Source organism: Acromyrmex echinatior, chromosome 14 (assembly GCF_024713525.1).
Source record: "Acromyrmex echinatior isolate Ae372 chromosome 14, ASM2471352v2, whole genome shotgun sequence".
In the NCBI taxonomy this organism is placed as follows: Eukaryota; Metazoa; Arthropoda; class Insecta; order Hymenoptera; family Formicidae; genus Acromyrmex; species Acromyrmex echinatior.
Genome location: NC_141865.1, coordinates 10,787,717 through 10,812,584, shown reverse-complemented (window position 1 = coordinate 10,812,584; position 24,868 = coordinate 10,787,717). Strand labels below are relative to the sequence as shown.

The 24,868-nt window shown below is 37.3% G+C and overlaps 1 protein-coding gene across 13 annotated transcripts in view; it reads left to right on the top strand.

The window, feature by feature from the left end:
* Positions 1–24,868, top strand: part of LOC105146732 (protein turtle) — a 302,876-nt gene that overhangs the window by 34,490 nt on the left and 243,518 nt on the right. The window contains exon 1 of one of the 13 annotated variants that reach the window (XM_087412977.1): positions 5,238–5,841. The exons of the other annotated variants lie outside the window; for them this stretch is intronic. The gene's annotated coding sequence lies outside the window, so the exon portion shown is untranslated. Of the gene's footprint in view, positions 1–5,237; positions 5,842–24,868 lie in introns of those variants that run through there. 13 annotated transcript variants of the gene reach the window in all.

Below are 24,868 nucleotides of genomic sequence, written 5' to 3'. Positions count from 1 at the left end.
CACCTAATAATTTTTAATTTTTGACATTTTTTTGAAAGTCTGTAAAACAATAAAAAAAACTTGGGCTAGGCAGAGGGAGTAAAATATGATTATAGAAGGGGCTTTAAGATTTAGACACTAATTACGTCTGCACTATTGTGACCAAATTTATTTGTTGATACGTTTCTCCGTTATCGAACTCACACGCACTTAATGTTATATACGCACGCTAATAGAAACTAAATTGCGGGTATCGACGTGGACCATAACAGTGACCAGCGACCAACCGCAAATCTTTTCACCGTGTGCGATCGATCGATTGTTACACACCGAGACTGTTCAGATATGATTACATTTCGCTCAAATGGATGAAGCGGATTTGACAGAGATTATATGCAGCAGGTGTGCGAATATCGACGTTTCCATCACGATAACAAGAGGAGGGAAGGGAGTGGGGGGTTCGTTCATTTCAGATATTGGAGATTATTGCGCTGATCTTTGATAGTCGTTTGAATTTGTAATCGGCCCGGTTCGCCTAATATCTCTCGAGTTCATTTAAAGCGAATTGAACATACGCACCCTCGTTTCCGATGAAAGAAACCTTAAACGAAAAGAAACGGGATTGATCTTTGGAAAATGATTATTGACATAGCGCAGGAAAAGATTAAAGATGAGGATTAATTCTTTTTAAGCACGTACTTCCTGTTAAAGTCAGTTCCAATTTTACTCAGAGAAGAGAAAAGCAGAAAAGCGGTGCAAGAATAGCTCCGACTCTGACCTGAATACTTTTTTTTTTTTTCACTTCAAGTTCATCAGACCCGCGATATCAATCGGCAGTATTCTCGAAATAAAGTAAGCTTGTGATACGTGACGACGCAACGAATGTTTGCGAATGATATTATACGCGTATTATTACGATAATTCAGCAAAGAAATGATAGAAGATAATGAGTAATGAGGATAAAGTTACTGAGCGCGCAGGAGAGAGAAGCCATTATCTGCGATTTTCATAAGCGATTGGATCGTTCGTGCATTTCCGTTGCCATTATCGTTGTCAGGGTATACGATGTTGGTGGCTAGTAATGAAGACGGATCGCTTTCTGCGAATCAAACGGGACGTGCGGTTCTTTTTTCCTTCCCAGCCTTGGCGAAACTCGAGAAGAACTGGATAGTCGGCCTTTAATCAGGTTTTAATTGCTTTAATTCGCAAGATTTTGTGCGATCGTTATGGAACGTATCGTGAGAATGTACGATATTGTACAAATTTTCGATCGTAACAAAATCCTAAATTCAAATCGTGAACGAGATCAAAAATATCGTGAGAAACGTAAGTAGGTATCGACGAGAATGTCAGCTGTGTTAAGCAAGAATAGCATAAAAATACAGGCATTTTTCTATTTATAACGAGGTTACGTTCTGAGACTTTGATTAGAAGTCGAATCATATAAGTAATCATATAATGCTAACTATTGTTTCTCTTTTTCTTCTAGTAATAATAGTTGTATTACTAACCATTGTGGATATAATAATTATAAGATTATGTGAAAAAATAGATTAATGTCTACTTCTATCAATGTAGGTTAATTTTAATCTCGGTTTAACTTCATCTTTTTCTGTTATAATTCTTAGCGCATACTGGTCGTAAGTCCGCAAAGTTGAAGTAATTGTAAGTAAAAGGATATCTGCAGTATATATTATATTATATTAATACAAGATTTTTTTAACACTTAAAACTTAATCAAAGATTTTTTCCGAGATAATAATATTGTAATAATAATAATAACTTTACTGAGTGCAACTATTAACATTAAAATACAAAATAAACAGATAGAAATACAGTAAGTTTGATATTGAATTGACATATCAGTTGCACAACAATAAGGAGGACAACAGTTAAGCAGCTGATTTAAAGCCGTACTTGAAGACAATTGTTATTTTCATAAAAATGGAGTATCTATGATATTATCCATCAACAGATAGGTGTTAGATACATAATAATAAAAAACAAGAAAGACGGTTCTTTTAACAACAGAAACAGTGAATCGTTGCAACACAGTGAATCGTTTCATTCATATTTAACATTGGTAACAAGGATAAAATGATTCACTGTGTTACATTGTGTCATCTGTGTCTCTTGCCGAAAAACGCCCAATGCTAGTTTCGAAACGTACACAACAAGCAATAGGTATAATAGTGTGTAACGAAATAACGTCACTTGCACCCAACGCATAGTCCATTCTCTTTAACTATTTGTATGGGCGAACGATTTTGTGACTTATATCGCTTTTGATTGCTTGCACTATACGTCACATGTCGCTTTTTTTTTTTAAATATCAAGACAAATGCATACTTTGTATCATAGCAAGAAACAAATGTTCACGATACGTTTGAGAAAAGAAATTTACGTGGACGTATATCTTTCCGTTGTATTTATTTTTAGTCCTTATCACTTATTTCTCAGTATCTCAAAGAGTCATAATTTCTATGCTGCGCCGCGAACTCGACGGCACTTTATTCGCAGGGTAAATTCAACACGCTCGAATGACGCCTACGCGCGATTAGCATGATTATAGAGACGCGTTTATGGTCGTTTCGTAAAGAAAAATGAGATTCGCGAGATAAAGCGGCGAGCCAAAGACGGAGGTTCCATACTTATTGCAGGAAATATGGTAATCCGCGGGCAAAGCGCGAAAGTTCTGCTAACGATTATTCAAGAGCGGCTCGTTCGCGCCGCACCATAGAAATTGGATCGAGGAATGAAATTCTTTCGTCTAATTAGAGCACAATATCTTCGCCCCAGCGAGAGGGTTATACTCTAGCTTACTCTTTTACCTATTTCTTACATCAAACGTTCCATGAGGATTAATTCCTTCCTGAGGATAACGGTCTAAGGCTATTTCGTGCATCGCTCGAGGGTGTTCTGGTTAAACACGTCTAACGTGTCCCTTTGTGCCACCTGATAATCATAATTTCAATGTGAGTCGAGAGACGCCATCATGGGAGTTGATTCCAATTTTGTGCATTATCGTATCTCATTTTTATTAACGGAAAGAATTTGTTGAAGTAAAAATTAGCTAGATACAGATCTGAAAATAAATTTTGTTGGACTATCAAAATAATTATATAGAATATTTAAATTGAATGTCAAAACTTTTTTGCAGCATTGCTCACGCTTGAATTTCCTACATTATTTTGGTGGTCCAACAAAATTATTTTTAGATCTCTATCTATCTCAATTTTTAGATACTTTAGCAAAATTGTTTTTTTCCGTACAGAATACAATATTTATGAAAAAAATATTTTGCATAGTTATTTTCTGCTGGATATTAGAAATTTAGGCAGATAGATAAAGCATTTTTTGCTATCCTGGAAATAAACAATCTATGTTCAAGAGTGAGAAACGCAAAATAAGAAAATTGACAAGTATTTGGTACAGAAATTTGAAGAGAAGCAAAATAAGAAAATTAGCGAGCGCAAGATAAGAAAATTTACAGACAGGTAACGCAGAAATTTAAAGAAAATATTATACGAAGGTGTGAATAATAAAAAAAAATGAAATAAAATGTAATAAAATATAGTAGAATAGACTAGACGAGGAACAGTGAAGGAATACGTAAACAAAATAAAAATAATGGGTGAAAATAATGGGTATCATAAGGTTGGTGACGTATTATAAATAATTGAAAAATAGAAAATTAAAATTAGTATAGAGATTATTGTGATTTTCCAAGGAAATATCCAATTTTGCAATAACGTTGTGGCAACATAGGGCGCATATTGGATGGTGAAGAGGACTCATCTGCCAACTTGTTTGCGCAGACGTTATTTAGCACGGAATGTTCCATCGCGAAAACAGCATCATAGTCAATATCTACCCAGGGGCCAATAAATATACACGTTACTCCGCATTGTTTCTCCGAACAAGATATTCGACACATTCGTTGTATTAGTGCTACAAATTGCTCCCTTCTCGCACGTAGAAGATAATTCTTTTAATTTTGACACATAAATCTTGGTCTATGTATCAACGTTTAACATTTAATATCATCACACTTTGAGAATCACGCGAAATCGTTTGAAAATCGTATTACACGAAAGAAGTGCAGGGCCGCAATTGTTACATGTTTCTCGTTACAAGTTACAATGAACCTGTTACACCTAATCACGTTCCCGAGACAATACCGTACTAGCTGAGGGTTTCTAGGTGTTTCCTATCCCTTTGAGCCTCTTGATCAACGTGATCATAGCGACGCGCTGAACTGTTTGCACGGAGAGGCCGACCGCGATACTACAGGATGGCCAAGTGTGGTTTGAGCGATCTCGCACGGCCAATGGACGCGCATAAATTAGAAGCGTTAATACGCGTTAGAGCAATCTCATCTTGGATATTGCCCGAGGGATAGCATCACGTATCCGTCAGTATACGTTCGCTATCGCATATACACGGCTCGACCTCGTTATTGTCAAATTTTGGATGCACAGATAGTAAATAATCGATGACAACAAATAGAAATGATCGAAAAAGAAATTTATTCTCTCGCTCCAATTTTTTAAACACCTGGAAACGTTTTAGTTTTAAGTATTTAGAAAATGAGAGAATAAGAATAAAGCATTTTAATATCTTAAAATTAAAATACTTATTTCTTTTTGAGTGCAATGAAGGTAACAAACGAAAAATAAATTATGCAAATTATACAAAATAAATTATATAAAACAAAGAGAACACAACGAAAGATTTTAAATTAAATTCTTGCTACTGTGATAAGTGGAAATTTGATTTTATAAATTAAGTAATTCTGTAATTATAACCGGTAGTCTTCACCCATATCGCGTCGTACAATATTTTATTTACTTTGAGCGGATGCGATAGCGGTTAATGGAAACGCGGTAATTAATTAAAAATATTCTTGCGGGTCGTGCGCGCTGCGGGGGCACTTTATAACGAACTAATTCGAGATTGAAACTGTTACTGAATGTTTGTCAATTTGCCTCAGAAAAATACGTGGGAGATAGTTAGTGTAGGCGGTAAAAATATTTATCCTTCCTTCTCCCGTGGGAGGGGAGGAGGTTCTAGCTCGATGCAAATATTAAAAATGATTAACGGATCTAACGCGGGTGTAGTTTTGATGATCGCGGCGCGCTTTGAGGACGACGCTGCTAGGCGCAAACGAAGCCGAAGCCGAAGCCGGCGATTGGACGCGCCGCGGTAGCGTCAACTTGGCCGGCGCGACGCGACGCGGCGCGGCGCGCAGAGGTGCGTTCGATAGCGCGACCTCGCGCTACCCCCAGTACCCGGCAGAGCCTCGTACGGGAAAGTGCTTCGTTCGTCGTGTCGGTACTTCCGAAGCTCCCTCGTACGCGGGTCGCGTGCAAGCTTCACCGTCCTCTCTCTTTCCCTATCTCTCTTTCTGTCTCTCTCTTTCTCTCTCTGTCTGTCTGTCTCTCCTTCTCTCGCTATTTTCCCTTATCCTCCTAATCGTTCTCCGTTCGATGCTCCTTTAAGCTTTCAAGGGACAGAACGGCTGATGCTTTTCTCGTACGCTCCGATCGGCCTCGTCGCGAGCGCGGGAGAAGAAGAAGACGGCTCGCCGTTTTAAGCGAGTTGCTTCCCTCGCGGCTGTCACGCGCGTCACCGCATTCCTTCCTTCCTTCCTGCCTTCCTTCCTTGCTCGCTTACCTCGCGTCCCGCCGGTGAACGCCGTTTTACGTGCGGTTGAGTTTGCGTTTTGTGCGAGCGAGCTCTTTGTGTTCCGTGAATCCCTCGTTTTTGCCCAGTGTCCTTTTGTTGATTTTTGAGGATTTTTCAACGGCCTGCCTGCGGGAGTCCAGAGAGCGCTTTTGAATGCCGAACGGATCGTTTTCAGTGAGTCGTGTATATATAATTCATTAGTGTCTTGTTTCGCGCGATCGTAGCTATGAATTGATTTTTTTTTTTTTTTTTAAATTAAAATCGACGAGTTGATCATACGAGCACGAGATTGATGACATAAAAAATGTACGATGCGTTTCGAGCAGGCAATTAGATCCTCGGTGCTTTACGTTGCGTTTTGATTTATCGCTTATGAAACTGTTCACCGATGTACAGATTTTGGATTTCAAGGCGATTACAGAGAGCACCAGGTGGTATCGCTCGTTTAAGGGCGCGCGATTAGCAATATGGAGGAACGTACCGCATGTGAACGCAATAATATTTGACGCGTTAATTGTTGCGTTAATTATACCGGGTGAATTATGTTTTAATTCTTTTACCGTTCTTTTATAACACTTTCTTATTAGCCTTTTTTTTATTATCGTTGGAAAACTATAATTTCCTCGTGGCGCGTGGCGATCGATATCGGACTCGATAAAATATATGTAAACTTTCTTGTAATTTCTGCTGCAATATATTTTTATAGCTCGTTCTTTCCATCGTTATATAAAAAATGTAAAAAAAAACATAAGATTATGAAAAAAAAGCATCAGAATAAATTTTAATATATTTAGGAATATCGTATATAAGAGTATCGAGAATCAGTCGAATGTGATAACAAATTTAAAAAAAAAACGAAGAAATAAAGTTACTTCATTTTCTTGCTGAAACGAGAAGAAATGAATGCGATTTGCCAAAGACTCCGCAAAATACAACAGCTTTTGTACAATGCTTTTCAATACGTGCGTTTCTCACGCATAAGAAAATGCGCATTCTCATTAAAAATTAATTTAAATCATTTAAAGTAAATATCACCGAGTATGTCGGATATATAATTTTTCTTAAAAATATCATGAACATTTTTGCCACCGCTAAGATTTCTGATACGGAGGCGTGCTCCGAAATTGGCCGCTGTCGATATTCCTCGTGAAGTGACGTTCGCGGTCGTGCAATTTTATTTTTCGGTTATATCTGCGGGTCGGGTCATATCTCTCTCTCTCTCTCTCTCTCTCTCTCTCTCTCTCTCTCTCTCCCCCACCCAAGTCAAAAACACCAAGCGTGGATTTTGGAAGGAAACGCCGCGACGCCGCGCCGGAGCGTCTGCTCGCGCGACGAAAGCGTATGGAAAAGCACGTCGCGATAAACCGCGAAGATAGACGCCGGGATAAAAATTGCCGAGACTGTCAAGGGTCGCGGGAATGCAACGGACGATTGATAGTCGTACCTCGGTGTTATCACCGTCGTAAATTCCCGCACAGCGTTCGGTTTACGCGTCCGCTCGTGATATTTTTCGCTGCGGTATCGTCGAAATAGAAAAATGTTTACGTCACGGGCAGAAAGAAGCGTGATCAATCGGAGGGTGTCTAATTCCAATAATTCTCGCGAGATGCGTTTTGCAAGAATGTTATTTTTTTTGCGCGATCATATAATGTGTATATATCCTCAAACGAATATACATCGTGAAATTATCGCATTTGTTAGCCAAATATTATGCGTTTCCGCAATATTGAACTTTACCGTTATAACTTTACTATTATGGAGCACGGTTGTTCAACGAGTTTAAGAGAGCTTAACTCCTGCTACTCCGCGCGAATATCTTTCGAATTAATCGATCCTCCTTTGCTGTATCCTAACGAGATTTCTTACGTCGTAAAATTTATCCGTATACGTTTAAACTTGATTCTGTTTAGTATCGCGACGCTGCGAATATATACGATATAACAAACACGAGCACAGTTAATGTGACACGCGAATGCGTAATTTGTCTTACAATGAGACTTTGGAGCAACGAGAGCACGACGACACATTGCCATTTCACCCCGAGACGACGCAACGTCACGAATCGCGAGCTTTTGCACGCTTTCTTCTTCGACGGTTCAACGAACTTCAGTTTCGTTTAATGTAGCTCGATCCTGGGAAAGAATAATTTTCTCTCCTAGAAATGTATGTCATTAAACGAAAAGAATAATCAAGGAAATTGCGGGAATGTACTACAAATGTACAAAAGGGATGATCCATTAACCTGGAAATAGTTATCTATTTTTACATCCCAACGAAAAAAAAAATGTGAATTGTTGTAAAATATTGTTTTGTAAGGTTGATGTTCATATTTCTTTCTTTTTTAATAACTTTTATTCTTTACAAACCTTTAAATAGGCAATTAAAAATTCGTAATAAAAAAGCGTTATATTAAAATTAAAATCTTTATTTTTTAAAAATACTGTTATAAATATAAAGTTACATAGTAAAACATATGTATTTGTGACTTTGTGTTGGTTCATTCACCCTTTTAATAGTTTGTGTTGAATTTTTTAATATATTTAAGTGTTAATTTAACATAATGTGATTCAACATAATGATTATGTTATTTAAAGATTTCGTTTTAAATTAGTATTCAGCATTTCTTATACAATAGTATCAAAATGACACAATTTATGAGTAAGAGAACAAGTAACATAACAATAATGTATTTTAAAATGTAAATTCTAAAATAAATGAATGAAATATTTATTAATTTAACCATGTTAGTTATACTAAAGAAGTACACTTTCACAGTTTACTGTGTGAACGTTATCTTTTTGTGATCATTTTTTTACACAATATCTTCTTGTTGTTTTCTAACATATTCATCTTATGTTAAATGAAACAAAAATTGGAGTGGATCGTTTGAGATATGTGGAATGTGTTAATTCGATACAAATTTTCCAACAGTGTAGTTTAATATTTATTCGGTAGTTTAATATTTGTGTATAATTTAATATTTATTACTTATTATTCTAAAAATTTGTGTTAAATTTAACACAAATCATTGTTCCAAACGGTGCACTGATGGTTCTACTGAAATTTTTGTGTTAATTTGACAAGATGATGTTAGAGAGTAATATAAATATTTAAAAAAAATTAACACAAAAAAGTACAATTTTTAAGCAAATTGTGGAAGCATATTCTTTTAGTAAAATTAATATTTATGATATGTTAAATTAACACATATTTTATTCATTTGTAAAATTTTTATATTTAAAAATACATTATTTTTATATTATTTGAATACTTACTCATAAATTGTATTATTTTGACATTAAAAAATATTAAATACCAATTGAACACAAAATACTTAAATAACATAATCATATTATGCTAAATGCATTCGAGTATGTTCAAAAAATTCAATACAAAATTTTAAGAAAGATTTAAATTTCCAACACAAATATTTTTTTTATTATGTATCTTTATTCTTCAGGAAATTTTTGAAATCTACATCCATAATGTTCTCAAATATTAATAAATTGGAAAACAGTCCACAATATACAATACAATATATTGTTAATAACAATGATTTTATTTGAGATGTAAAAACATCTCAGGAGATCGTTTATGTAAATAAAAAAAAAAAAATTAGGTGACTACTCTCGGGCTAAAAATAGACTTTCGTTCTTCCAATAGCGAACGCGAAGTGGCCTTACAGCGAATTCGCGCCACAGGAGGGACGAAAATCTTACCGTACCGTATATACTTCCGCCACAACCCCCTTTCTATGTAAATATTTACGTTTATGTAGGGACTTTACGATATGTAGCCTATGTATAAGGCCAATAGACGCTCGATCTGTAGACCATGTAGGAAATAGACTTTAGTAAAAGGCTCAGATTTTCCGAAGAGCATTCGCGAAATCAGATCGTAGGGGATTACAAATATCGGGTAACTCTGCGCAAATTCCTTTGTATCTCTGACTTGTATTACTCTGTTCCGCCCAATGATTCATACTACGTTACTGCACAAAAGCGGCGGAGACTTTCCAGTTTAGAATTTTAAACGTATGTTATGAAGATTTTATCGTGCATTCCAATTGTATGCATTCCTAATGTATTGCGATTCGTGCACCGTCAGATTAGAAATTAAGCTTATCACAATCAATTGAGTTAACATCAAGATTTGATATCAAGAAGTATTTTCTCCTTGTGTTTGTATTTACACGATTCTTTATTGTACAAAAATAACGATTTTGTTGAAATATTGAAAATATTTAAAAATTTAGATAGATACGCATCTGAAAATAATGTTGTTGGACTATTAAAATAATGTAGGAAATTTAAGCATGATGAGCAGTGCCAGAAAAAGTTTCAACTAGTAACGAGTTCGCATCCTACATAATTATTTTGATAGTCCAACAAAATTACTTTCAGATCTATTATTCTGTATCTATCCAAATTTTTTAATATTTTAGCACAACCGTTCTTTTCGTAGAACAAATTATAGAATCTTCGCATTCGCCGTTTAACTTCTCGACTCAGAGGTCGCAACTCTCATCTCTTATCTTGCAACCTATGTTGATCCCATTAGCAGAGAGTAAAATCAACGTGTGACGTAACGCAACGTGTGACGAAACAGTAGTGCAACGGGTCGGACATTTTTTTGCCGCATGTCAGAGCAAGAAGGGATTCAAACGCGAGAGGGCGGAAATCTTTCCTGCCCATGCAACCGTATATCATTTCGGTTCTGCCACGTATATAAATCCGGTTATATAACGGCTCGTTTGCGTCCGTGTAAAGTGTAAAGGATAGGTCATATAAAAAATATTTTTTTGGTTTTCCGACATGAAAAAAGGTAGTCTGACGGATGCTGGACGAAGATGCCAGAGAAGCAAGAAAGGACCAGCTGAATGGCCATTTTAAGCCTGAAAAATATATGCATTTTATATATGTATAAAAAATGTTTTACCGATTACATTTTTTTCACCGTGGTAGATAAACTGTAATACAATTAAAGGGATGAACCATTAATATATTTACATTTAAAAAATTATATCTCTTATTTTAATTAATATGCTATAGAATCTTTTCTTATTTTTAATCAACAAGTTAGAATTATTTTCTGTAAAAGGCGTGTGATTAATTCTTAATCAATATTCTTAAGTTTAGTCGACACTTCAGCTGAGGAATCTTGGGAAAAAAATATTCATAATAAATATTTTTCATAAATTTACGTAATTTTAAATTACATAGCTTTAATCCTCAGATCTTGGTTTTCAAAATGAAAAAAAAATCGTTCAATTACGTCAACTTTAAGCAAAGATACATTAATGTAAAGTACACTGGATCCGCGAATACCTAACTGTTAAGAAAATTTCGGAATGAATACCGGCAATTAAGGTTAAATATCCATTAATCCACACACCATATTTGTGCATTCTCATCTTCCTTCTTTCGCTATTGTTGGCGAAATTTCTTTTTTCTTTTTGTTTATTTTTATGCTGTTTCGAAATAGGACGTATTACTCTGGGATATGAATTTGTTTTGATTAAATTACTTTACTAGTACATACATTTATTGAGAAGATTATCACGTAGGATTCGATACTATAATTATAACTGAATGGATATACCGGGAATTGGGTTTCATAAATCTATTAATACGAATAAAATAATCTGCTGTTATTTAAACGGTCTATTTATTTATAACAGCTATAACATTCATAAATACTATTTAAAAGCGGACTTGTTATTGAAAATATTACTGTAATATTCATGAATACTATTTAAAAGCGGACTTGTTATCGAGAATATTATGTTTTCTAACGATGTGTATTTACGTAACTTAACGTATGTGCAATTTTTTCGTAAAATATATTTATTCTTATGGAATTTAATTATTTCAAAAATAATCGTATGATGTACGAAATATGCCTATGTAATGCATCGTTTTTACTTGAATATTTTCATTAAAATCGAGCTCTTGGAAGAAATGCGTTTATTTGATAAAATATATCATTGTTGTATAAGAGGAAACGGAGATTACATCGTATCTTATGCGAGCGCTCGACGTGGCGTTCTCACGTGTGTTTCAGAATAGTAATCGCGTTTGTGAATTCTGCGATGACTCTCTCATATTTGTAATTTAAAGGGATAAAAAAGATTCTCTCTACTCGGGAAATATAAAACTATATGAAAAATTATGTCATCACTAGAAGGGAAATAAAAGTTTTAAATTATTCTAGCCCAAAAAATCAGGAATAAGCGTGTAAAATTATACAAGTCAGTGTAAAATGGAAAAAGTGTATCTTAAAAAAAAAATAATCGTGTATTTATATGTCACGATTACAAGTGCCTCGGTTGACGATGCACAATTATTTCGAAACAACCAACGGTTATTTGCATCGTTGATTTTGTCCAATCATGATATGTACCTCAATTTTCCTGGTAATTGATCGATAGTCTGCCCATACGTTTGAATGTATAGAAAGGTAACATCGATGAACTGTACTCTTTGAAAGAGAAAGAGTGAAAGAGCGAGAAAGAGAGAAAGAGGAAGAAAGAGGGGCGCAAGATGAGACTTGAGAGACGCTCTGAAGTATCTGCGAGAAGTGGCTGCTAGCAAGACTCGAAGAACCTACGCGAAATCTAATTCGAGTACCTACGTACCGGTAGTGGGAACAGGGTGAATGGGGTGTAGGGCTTCATGCATATTCAGCGTATTTGTGGCCGGAGTGTAACTCCGGGTAACTCATTGTGCTCGACTACTCGCGGCGTTTGCTTCACCTTGACGAGGAAACGGACGAAAATTGGCGGAGGGTACATATTCGTTAGAAAGCCATGCACGACAGGTGAGGAAGGACCCCTCTCGTCTCGGTTTCCCTGCGACTTGCGTTTCCTTGCAACTTGCGTTTCCCATCCTTTACTTCACGCACCTGCCCTGACTTGACGCTTAATGCCGGCATCGGGATGCACGATAAGAGCGTCCTTGACGCGTATTTCCGGGAGCGGCTTCCGGTTTGCCCGGGAATGCCCGGCGGCGATGTCACGCTACAGTGATATCACGCGGTGACCTGATGTTTGCAGACAGTGGCATGAAAAACGATGTGCCCGCTTATTTCATCAAAGTTATTTTAGGCGCGAATAAACCTCACTTGACATACAATCAATTTTGATTGACACGATATCGCTTTAGCAAGATTTTAATTTTGCGCTGAATGGTTCACATAATCGTCATCCTCGTGAAAAATCTTGATAGTATTGTATCGACAAGAAGACCGAAGTTACAATATAAATCACGGCGAGAGAAGAAAGTGTAAAAAGTCACAGGAAGTTGTCGACTGGTTGATTACAAGACCGATAATATATTTCTTGATGAGATGATCCTTTTCAACTTTGCCACGCTGATTGCTGCCGTTGGAGTCTCCAATTCTAGAATACAGTCGCGACTGTCGTCAAGACTGTCGGATTACAGGCGCTAAGGTTTATGAACTTCACGCCGAAGTACATAGTAATCTAAGTTTAAGAAAGCTTCTGCACCGGCCGACTACCAGAGAACACATAGAGGCGAACAGTTGGAGCACTTGGAATGGGACTTAATAGAATGCCGCGGGTGTCTGTCCTTAATCTTTGCACACCGAACTTGCTGTCTATATCGCCTCTATTTATCTCGAAATTCGGTCGGTGTCTATCTATCAATGTATTGAAACTATCTTGATTATTCAATCTCGTCATACACATTAATCGCTTGTGATTATTTATACTGTTTTTCGTATTCACGCAGACATATCTTAATTGAATTAATATGAATGAAAGAGAGCAGCGAAAACTTATCGTTATTATCGTTATCGATATAATACTGCTATTATGTTACGTTTAAAATGGAAGGTTCAGAAGAGATTTCTAATTTTCGTCAAGTAAGAAAGAAACTTGGAATTTACGGATATTATTATTATATCTAGTTAAATATCCAAGAGTGATATATAATTTATCGATATGAGACGACATTTAATATCGCGCCCGAATTTGTGCCTTCCGATAAATTTAATTCATGGCGGATCATAAACCGAGCCCAAGTGAATATGTTGGTTATGAGTCGGTCTGACCGACCGGGAACGGCAAGTGGAAGGGGATTGGTTTTAGGGGTCGTTACTTGGCTCTTGAGAGAAGGTGCTCTCATTGAGATTTGCATATCAATGGGAAATGTTTATTGATGGCTCGTCCTACGTCAGAAAGGTAGAAGCGGATTGCGTCAGTGAGCGGGAGAGCCGTGATGTCTTCGTGTATTCGCCTCACTAAGATTTACTTCCTCCTCGAGTAACCGTCTTTGAAGTAGCCAAGAGATGCTCCCGGTATTTTCAGCGTCATTTAACATCTTATGACATCCGCCGGTTGAGAGATCCAACGTGGACCAATAGCAGGACTTCCGGCATGATCAACGTTTGTCTCGGTCAACGAACCAATAAATAAAGGTTGAAAGTCTCCTCTAAACTCGTCTTGCCTTCTTTCTATCAGATCCAAAGCACTCTCTTTGAATTCCGCAAATGGTACGGCGCGATTACCGAGTTTTGCATATCCTGCATACCTTGGAATCTTTTCTATCCTCTCTTTCAGTATTTTACCAGAGAAATTAAAATTTGGCATTGATTACGTCTTTTAATTATTTGTTTCGTTAGGAATAATTAGGAAAGAATCTTTGATCTTATTGCTGTTATATTCTTATATTATATGGAAAATAGTTATACATTATATGGAAAAAAGTTTACTGAAATGTTTAAAATATTATAATAGCTATAAATATAGATCTGAAAATAAATTTTGTTGGACCATCAAATTAATTATGTAGGACGCTCAAATTAATTGCTAGAATATCAAATTTTTTTGCTGCATTGTTCACCGTGTTTTATACAGTTTTCTACACAAATTTTTTGATGATCCAATGAAATTATTTTTAGGTCTTTATCTATAAGTTAAATTTTTAGATATTTCAGCAAAATCATTCTTTCCACTAATAAGATTATTGGAAATAAAAATATTTGATACGAATCGAACATTTATTATTGTTAGTAGCGCAGATATAATTATTCAGTTATTCAAATCAGAAATGTAAATACGGATTATCAATATAGATGCAAACGAGGTTTCTGTATCTTCTGTTTCTCGGTTATTTACATATCATTTCTCGAAAACATGCAACGTGCAGAAACGGCAAAGATACCTGCACCAGGTACGAAACTCGTGCATGTATCTTGCTTTTCTCTTTCCGCTTCTCTTCGTGCTATTCTACCGGAGATCAGCTACTGAAATTCGTGGCTTGCCTTTGGAAGCCACGACTCAGACACTTTGCATACGTTCGACCATGCGAAGAATAACATGCGGCCGTTTATAGCTCGTTCCATCGCTATTTCACGTCGCTTTGTGCGTTCCCGCGTTAGTTTTATCTAAAAAAACACATGCTTGTTAAATTAATTTTCTGTTGCTTCTCTGACACATTCTTACGACAAATTAGCGATGTTTACTCGCGTATATTTGTGTAAAGAGATTCAAACGATTCTAGATTGAAATATAGATATATATGTACATTTCGAAACGCGTATACATTAATCGTACGTACATTCTTCTTACTTTTCTCATAACTCTTTTTTTTTTTATCGTCGCGCACAAAAATCCACTGTTTACAGAAAATGCACGGCTTGCGTTTGGCAGATCCCTCGTGGCACTTTTTATACGGTTCAATTGTGTCGCGGGTAACACAGAATCCGACTCGATCTTGCACATTGCAGTCACGTAGATTTCGATCGTGCGTTCTGTCTGATTTCGGATTCCTGGTACCAGGTTTACTCGCGACCGATACATTGTTGGGTTTGTACGCGTCGCGGCAGTTTCCTGGTTGGAAACGTTTTATGCCGATTTTCACCGAGCACAGTTTGCCGTCAGTACAAGCCACTCCTGATGTACGTATGATTATTCCCGATGTTCGCTTCGTCTAGCGGGTTTTTTTTGCTATTACCACGAACACCCGTGGCTTTGGCTTGAAAATTTCGAACTGCCAGGTAATCGATCGAGAGTCGACAATAAAACATGGCAAAAGCTAGCTAGATCTTCAAATAAATAAATTATTTTGTAAAAGTATATTAAATACACGAGAAACGTACAATTTCTAAGCTGCTCTCAAACGCACAACTCCCTTGCAAGGGATAATGGGATAATGTGTTTTACAAAAATGAGAATGAAAAGATTGTAAAATTATAACATGAAAAAAAAATGAGTTTTTACATTTAGCTGTAATATCTGAACAAGTGGATTTGTCTTGCATTTTTTAGACTATATATTTAAATACTTTCAGTCCTTACGTATAAACTGCAGTTCTATGAGCCTCCGTTAAAACTCTGCTGCTCTCTGCTTTAATTAAATTTATTATTGTGAATGAATTCTTTTCACGATACGAAGCATTTATATAGGATTTAGTTATGAAATTTTTGAAATACGTCACTTATGATGCATATAATATATAAGGTGGTCACAATTTTTTACGTTTAAAGATTTATTTTATGGATTTGTTTCGTATACACTTTTTTTTACTGCTTGGGCTTGAAAAAGAGCGATAAAAAAATTTGGATTTTAGTTTCAGCCAACGCTTTTCTGACGCTTTTCTGGAGTGGAGGAGTTTATTAGGGATTGGGACTGAAAAGATTAGCTTGTCACAGCTTGGACAGATTTAGCCGATACGGAGAAAAATATGTTGCGGAAAATATTCGGATATATGAGCGCATCGTTTTAGACTGCTCCAGTAAAATATGCTACTGCGGTTGGCGCCGCGGAAAGAATTGCCATATCAATGTTGTAAATTCGCAAGTTTCGCCGTACTATGTACCTATATTTCCCGCATGCACTGCGATTCAGATTGGCGTGATCCCCAGTAGAGAAATAAATCGACGACACGAATCATTTTTTCATGCAGATGGATCGTTTTAAGTAAAATGGCTCACACTATTGGCTGATTTATGTGCTAACTTTAATAGTTGGTTAGATAATATACTGTCAATTTGCTAGTCAATCTTCCTTCTCGCATTCATTATGCAGTTTATTTAACAGTTCCTGTTCCTGAACGATATAGAAATCTAGGCAGTATAATACAACTCAGACAGAGTATAAGAATTAGAATCAAAATTATAATCTAATTGTCTATTGATAATTACGAACTCATTCTTTCGTTATCTTTCAGTCATCGTGCCTTCAGTTACAGTGTCTTATCTTTTACCGTTAAGATAATCATCGTAAGGGCACTTTATCTCATTGATAGAATTTGCAAATCATGCGGTAACCGGTTTTGAATTGTACTCAAGTAGGAAGTATGAGTTTTGATTAAAGTTAACGCGAAATCGCGTCGCGTAACTCGCGATCTTTCATCCGTGTCTTTTTTCCGGTAGACAACGATCGACCACGACGTCAGCAGGATCGATATCTGGCTCGGTGCTTCGTTGTCTCGTCGATTGTTTCTACTTGAACGATCCACGATGTAAATTGGATTCACAGAATCAGAATGGAAATTCGTCGGTACGTGAACCGCGCGGTTTTTCAAGCTCTTTTTCACATCATGCACGTAGCTCGATATTCACGTGGTCCGGGGTATCTTCAAGGAACAGGAAGGAGTAAGAGAGATGGGGAGGTCAGCAGCGCAGAAAGAAGAAGACGAGATTTTTGGCGGGGTGGTCGCATTGATTCTTCACCGAAGGGCCGGTGTAGTGCCGTCACAGAGAGGTTTTCAGCTTTCGCCATCACCTTCTCTCGCTCGCTCGCTCGCTCGTTTCGAGAGCTCCCTCTCGTTCGATAATGGAGGCTCGCAGCGAGATACCTGCTCGGTCTGTCTGCCCGCTTATGCTCGAACTTCCTATGTGTACGCGTACACATATTTGCAAATGTTCGCGTGTATGGGAATGATGGTGTCCGCATCAGTGTGCGCGCGTACGTATGTGTGTACAATGTTCTCCCGTAAGCTAAGACGTACGTATAGCGATGCATCGAATGGTGGGGGATACGGAAGCAGGGCACTTTGCGTGATTGGGCCAGGTTCGTGAGGCACGACGGGTCTTAACCTTCTCGTATCTTACTTGCCTGCCTCGCCGTTCTGCCTCTCGACAAAACTTTCCTGACACCCAGTAGTGTGGTGCGCCAAGTCGAGCCACGCATGGCTGGCAATAACGGGAGATAATGGAGGAATCCTTTCCGGATTCTAGTCTAATCCTATTTTATTGTAGAAGGGTACCTTTGTGTCCTGTGGAATAAGCAAGCATGTGTCAGAACGTATGTTCGCAAGAAGATATTTGTTGCAAAATTCTTCGAACACGAAAATTCCGATTTTTATAAAAGCTTTGTGCACGTTACTCCTTTCAGGACCTTCTCTTGTTGTCGGGCACGCGAATTCATCTTTTAAAGAGTTTATCTCTTAAAAGACCTTTCCGACTATGTCCACGTGTATTTCTGGATGACGTTTTTACGTGAGAAACTTTTCATCTTATAAAGAAATGTAATAGATAGAGTCAAGTTGATTAATAATTTAGAAAATTGTGAATATCCCTTACCCTACAAGTATTGGTCACGATACTGAAAAAAAAAGATTGGCTGCAACAAATTAGATGATAAAATGTGGCACAGCATTTTTAATTGGTTGCAGCAGCCAATCTTTTTTTTCAAATGCGTAGTGACCGAGCGATGCAAGTTTCTTTGAGTCTTTCGGTAATTATAAATTATATTACATTTTATTATTTTCCAAAATGAAGTTCCAATATTTATTCTAGAAAGTTGAAAGTATGTTGGTGAATTTTTAGAGATTTTTTAAATCCTTCCGAATAGATGGAAAAAAAAACGGACGGATCTAGTCATCCCCGTTTGTATGGATGTGTCACCATAAATTGTATCTTGTACGATAAGGGATGTAAGTATACGAGCGTCACCTTTTCCGCATGCATTTTGATTCGGTAAAATTTCTTCGCACGATCGCGGAATGCAGTTAAACTCATCCGAGCGTCGACACGGGAGATGACATCTGCCTCGCTTCGCGCGCTCAAGACCGTCACGCGCGCGATGTTTCCTCGCGTTGCATCGCGCGTTACGATCCAGGAAATTTCACCGCCGCGCATGAACACGTATATGATAATGGTGCTTTGTGCTGCAAAGATGATTCCCAGAGGATCTTTCCGGAGTGCGCCGACACCCGGCATTGTCGGTCTGCCGTGGTTATCGTTCGGGCGCATCTCTACCAGGTGAAATTACTTTGACGAATTAATCACACTCCGTGAATTCTCGCCAACCCCAGTGATAAACTTCGAATTTCCGCGGACACTTTCGCTCTGTTCACGTCTCACGGTGTAACGGATATTATCCGTACAGTTAGGTACATCAGATCCGCGGAAATAATCTCTTACTTCTCGCAGGATTCTTTCTTATTTCAATGGACATTCCTCCGTTCTTTCCTTAGAATTATTCGTTATTATTTCAACTGTCTGAGAATATCGATATTACCCGCCTTTCCTTAAATGTAAAAAGCTATCCTAACTCTTTGTAAATCCTCGCAAAAGGCACTTTTCTCGATTGAGAAGAACTCTATATAGCGTCATATTTCTCTCTTTCGCTCTCGCCTTCATTTTTCCTTTGCTGTTTCTCTTGCCTGCAGTAGATTTCCGGCTGGGATTCCTCGACGTTTATCGGGAAACGACGGTAGGTTGGTTGGATGGTGGGTAATTTGGTTACGTGAAGTATTTTTATCGAACGAAGAGTGTACGTAGCGACGTGTCCTCTTGCTTTCGGAAAACTCGCGTGCGCCGCATCGCGTCATTCGGAAATCTCTCGGGCCAATGTTACGCGAACGTTACAAAAAAAAAAAGTCCGCGTAAATTTGTTAACATCACGATACGTTTTACGTAATGAGATCTACGAACCGATTACTCCGTCCGCGAAGGGAATTGTATTTCAAATGCCGCCCCGTTTTACGCCTCGCTATTCCTCGCTGAGCGTGGAATTTCCATTTGCTCTGAATTTCTCAAGCATCCTGTACTTTACCGTGACTTCGAGATCGCGAAACGCACAGTCTGTACGGAAGTCGAGAGTTTTCGCCATGAAAACGTTATCGCGGAAACATATCGTATATGCTCAGAATGGCCACTAAGTTGCAACGTTCTCGAATCTCGAGAAAAATAACTTTTAAAGTGTCACAATTTTCACATTCCCTATCACCTTTCTCTTCAACTTTGCGGTTTTATCGGACAATAATATTTCTAGAGCATCGGTAGTATTCATCCTCGAAATCTAGAATTCTTTTAAAGCTGGCGTAAAAAGTAATCTTAATCCGGCTAGTTAGGACTTTATTATTCCAAACTCCATATATCGATCTGTCATCAGCGATTCAAATAACACAATTAGTAGACGCATTCCAAAACCGTATGTTGATTTGTCTGCTTTGGACTAATGAAGAAAATACATCTGGAGAACCGGATTGGTGGGAGAATTCATGTTGGTGGAGGGCAGGTAGAATTCTGGCGAAGAGAAATATCCCTTTGTGGTAGCGCTCGCCACATTCCGCAAGGATCATTACGTCAAATAACAGAAATCTTCCGAATCTTGCCTATCCATCCTCTTTCCTCCGTTCCTCTCCGCTCCTCTTCGTTCTGTTCTCCTCTCGCTCGTTTCTCTCCCGTCCGTGGTCCTCATCCTCTTTCCATTACTTCCTCATCCTCTCTTCCCCTTGCTCGTTCACGTGATCACTTCGGCAGCCGGTTCTACGTCTCATACGGTCTGTTAGCCTAACTTTGTGCCGGGTCCGTGCATTGCCGCTGACTGCTGCCGCTGAATGGTTGCCGCTGAATGGTTGCCCTTACTGCCTGCAAATGGCGTGGAATCGTGCAGGTAGAGTCAGCTTTAGTGGCGCAATTCGTCACCGCGGACGTGGACAGGTCCCAGTGCACCTGCATTAAACGACGCGCGAACAACCGATCGGTGCTTGAACGTCGTCTCTTGACAGGAATCTCGAGCGGCGTATTCGACGAGTCGTTCTCGGGGCACGTCACGTCGAATACGAGGCGAGGCTCGTTTTTACAGGCTTATTGGGAATAATATTCTCGATTTTATTTCTGATTTTGACGATTATTGCTCGTCTAGAACGAACCGTGAAAAAGCGTTGATAACACGATCATTTCTATTAATACTTCGAAAAAAGAAATGCGCTTTACTGCTTTCGTTAGCGGTAACAATGATATCGATTAAATCTCAACGATTTGTTCTAGACGTACATACCGCGAGATACGCCGAACTTGGATGGCGTCGAATTTAAGCTCCTTCCGCGTGTGCTTTCCTGCGTGAGTAATTAGTCACTTCGCTAGCGTGCAACATTCCGCGGTAATAGCCGATTTTAGCGCGGCCTAAAGCCGATTATATCCGCGGCCGAATAATTCACGGTTAATTGTAGGTGATATAAATTGTCGCCGCGCCGATCTACTGACGTAATTAGTAAATATGGAATTAATCGATCCCCGTTAATGCATGGTGTAACGTTATTGCGCAATGTTTCGTGAATATGCATGTGTTTTGAAATCCGAGGAGAATTTCCCATGTTCATGCTTTTACGGCTTTTCGCCGATGGCGCCTGAAAAAGATTGTACGTTAATTGTTTGATTACGTTAACGATTCAATTAGCCACTCGTAATTAAACCAGCTTTGAGACTCATAGTCGACTATTGTTGTTGCGATTCTGTATAATTCGAATTTTCAATAATAAGCAGATGCATGTATTATTGCTCACACCTGTTTGAGATATACGCATGGAAAGAACAGTTTTGAAGTATCTAAAAATTTAGCTAAATACAGAAATTAAAGTTTGTTGGAACTATTAAAGTAATTATATAGAAGACTCAGACTGATCGGAGTTTCATTGAAACGTGAGGGTTGGCTAAATTTGTTTTTTTTTTTTCTGTTAATTAAGAATAATAAATTATTCTTTCAATATAATTAGAATAATGAGAAAATAATTCAAAATTTTTTATGATGCATTAAAAAAAAGTGATGATCTTGTAGTTATAGCGAAAATTATCTAAGTACGAAAAATTAGTTTAAATAGACAAATTTCTAGCAAGTACTATGACATTGGACATGTATTGTATCTAATCATACACTGAGAAAAAAATGTTTGGTATTTGTAACTATAATTACATATTACTATAATTATGATTATTACTGGTATAATAATAATAACAGTAACTATGTATATAGTAAAATAACTATAATTGTAATTATTATAATCATAAAATAGTTAAATTTTTTATGATTGTAAGATTGCCAACTATATACATTTGTTGGTAGAACTATAAGCTACAAACACAAACATTTTTCTCTCAGTGTATAGATGATAGAGATAGAATTTAGATTTATGCTATGCTACATAATTTTAAATATAAATTCTATGCTACATAATTTTCTATCAGATACAAAAAAAAACAGGAATAAAGCTGAAGCAATAAAATATTTTTTTTGCGTGTAAGTGATATTTCCACGTGCAATACGCTGTTTCCTGCGCCCTGACTTTCAATTATAAAAGGATACAAAAGGGAACGCGAGAAGATGCTTCTTCGGATAGATAGGATATTCAGACTTAATGAATAGCACGTGAGAGGAATGCATGCACGCGTTTATCTATCAACAACGTACGCAGATCGCGTCTCGCGCTACCATCTGCCAGAGATTCCGTTAATTCAAGGAGGAAAAAATGAGGAAGCACGGGAATTCAATATCCACGCTGGTGCTCGGTGTGTATAAAACGCCTGTGTCTGATTTATCCCGCTATTTTCGCGCTCTCACTCAATCGAACCTCTCGCAATTACATCGACTTCGATTCCTTGATTACGAACGATCTCGAAGCGATCGCTCTGTAGCCTCCACAGAGCATCAATGCAATCACGCTAGTCGCGAGACGGCAAGAGCTTTTTTTCTCAGATAATTTGATCTCTTCCTTGCAACCTAGGCACAGCACCTTCCTACGTAAGAGGCAACCTGTCCTCCTTACCCTCCGTTGTCACTTCGTTACGCGCGTAAACGTGACTAGACATTTTTCCGCGATTGCACCCATTCACTCGGAGTGAACAGACCTCGATTTTCAGTAATTTCACGGAATTCAGTCGTTCGGGGCCGAATCATCCTCTCTCATTCGCGCGTGATTATACGCGCGCGAGTCCACCGACTTGCTTCGCTCTCAAGTCAAAGAATGGACGGAGAAGAAAGGAGCACGACGTAATAAATAGTCGGGATTTAGTTAGGGCGTGTCAGGCGTTGGTAAAGAAAGGTTGCGAGCTCTACGGTAAGAAAGTAAAATGAAGAGGGAAAAAGCAAGCGAGGAGAGAATCCTATAGCCAAATACTAAAACAGGACGCTTTGAAAAAGACTAAGAAAGATTCGTGATATAGATCAGTTCGATTCGAGAGGTTCGATTTGATTGAACTCCCGCGCGACATCAGCGTTGAAACTATATCGGGAGAGTAAAAGTTCCGCGAATTTCAAATATTCCCGAATAGGATGCAATTTGCGGAGACAGAATTCCGACGTTCAACCAAAGTTTGCTACATCCAACGTTTTCGCGAGAATAGATCTTTTCGTTATCATCACGAAACTTGTTCTACCACTTGCCAATTCGGTCGAGGCATCTTTTCATTCTATTGAAAAATACGTTTTGCACACACATGTATGTATTCCAAAATTATTAATACTTGTTGGTGATGCCATTTTGGTTCTGTTAATCATAATTTTACATAATTTCAATTTTTCTTTTTGGATTAGATATATAGAATGTTGAAAATATGTGGATATAATAGAATAATTCTAAAGATACGAATAATACTAAAATAACTGTTTGTTAATCAAACAAGGAAATTACCGAATTGGCATTTTTGATAGTGGGATACATTGGCGGATTCTAGTATTAAACCAAAATGTTTAATATACTGAGACCCATTTATCAATTAATTTTTTGTTTAATTAAAATCTTTAATTGATTTAATAAAATAATTTAGTTGTGCAAGTAAAACATTTTGGTATAACATTTTACTTGCCTGATAAATAAGTTTATCAGATGTCAATGTTTATTAGAAATAAGTAAAATGTTACATTTTATGATAACTAAATGTTTTGCTTCAACTAAATTATTTTATTGCATCAATCAAGAATTTTGTTTGCCCGTATTCAACCAAGAAATTAATTGATTTAATTAAATGAGTTTCTCAGTGCAATCGTCTAGGAAGCGTTGCACTGTAAAATTTATTTATTCTGTACCATGCATTGAAAATCTTTCTATATTTGATGCAGCTCCAAAATAAATTAATACTTACACTGAGAGAAAAATGTATCAAATTTTAATAAATGTTTCAATATTCTAGCTGAATATTTACTAAATATAAATATATATTTATTTAATACAAAAACCAATTTGATTTAATTATCATTTTTTTACTTAGTAAATATTTACCATTTAACTAAATGTTACTTTAATATTATTCAAACAAATATTTATTAAAGTTTAATATATTTTTTCTTAGGATAGATATATTAAGGACTTTTTAGTCCCTGTGTTCTTACAATTTTAAAACCATATAATTACGTAATGAATAGATTTTAAATTGTCTCGAGCAATGTAATTAAGATAGGAGTGAGAGGAAAGAAATTATCTTTCCCGTATGTGTATCAGGAGGCTGGCGGTGATGGCGGAATGCATTTCTTCGCTATCAATCGGGCCATAAATTATAGTAGGCTCTTACGTTCATTCATAGGCTACTCACGAACTCACGAAGTGACATAATCGATCCTGTTCCCACAGTAACTCAATGGAAGCGTTTTACGTCTACCTACAATACGATGCGTTGCCGCGTACTCTTCTCACCGTCATTCGTGAGGTTGTTGAAGTTTTAAGCAGCGCTGTGATATTCACAGACACGCTTTCAACGTGTTCCAGATATTAAACATTGAGTTAAATAAATGAGTGGAAGATAAAAATGTTACGACGACTTTTTAGACCGTTAAATTCACAATATAACAATGTGAAAAAGAATGTTGGCGCTTATTTTATGATGATAAATCGAATTTGTAGTGACGGAAGTCGCTCTCTGTTCATTTCTATATAAATCTATCCGCTTAACAAAAATGCGGAGTGAAGTCAATCGTGATGCACGTTGCTGCAAATATAGTGTGAAATATAATTGA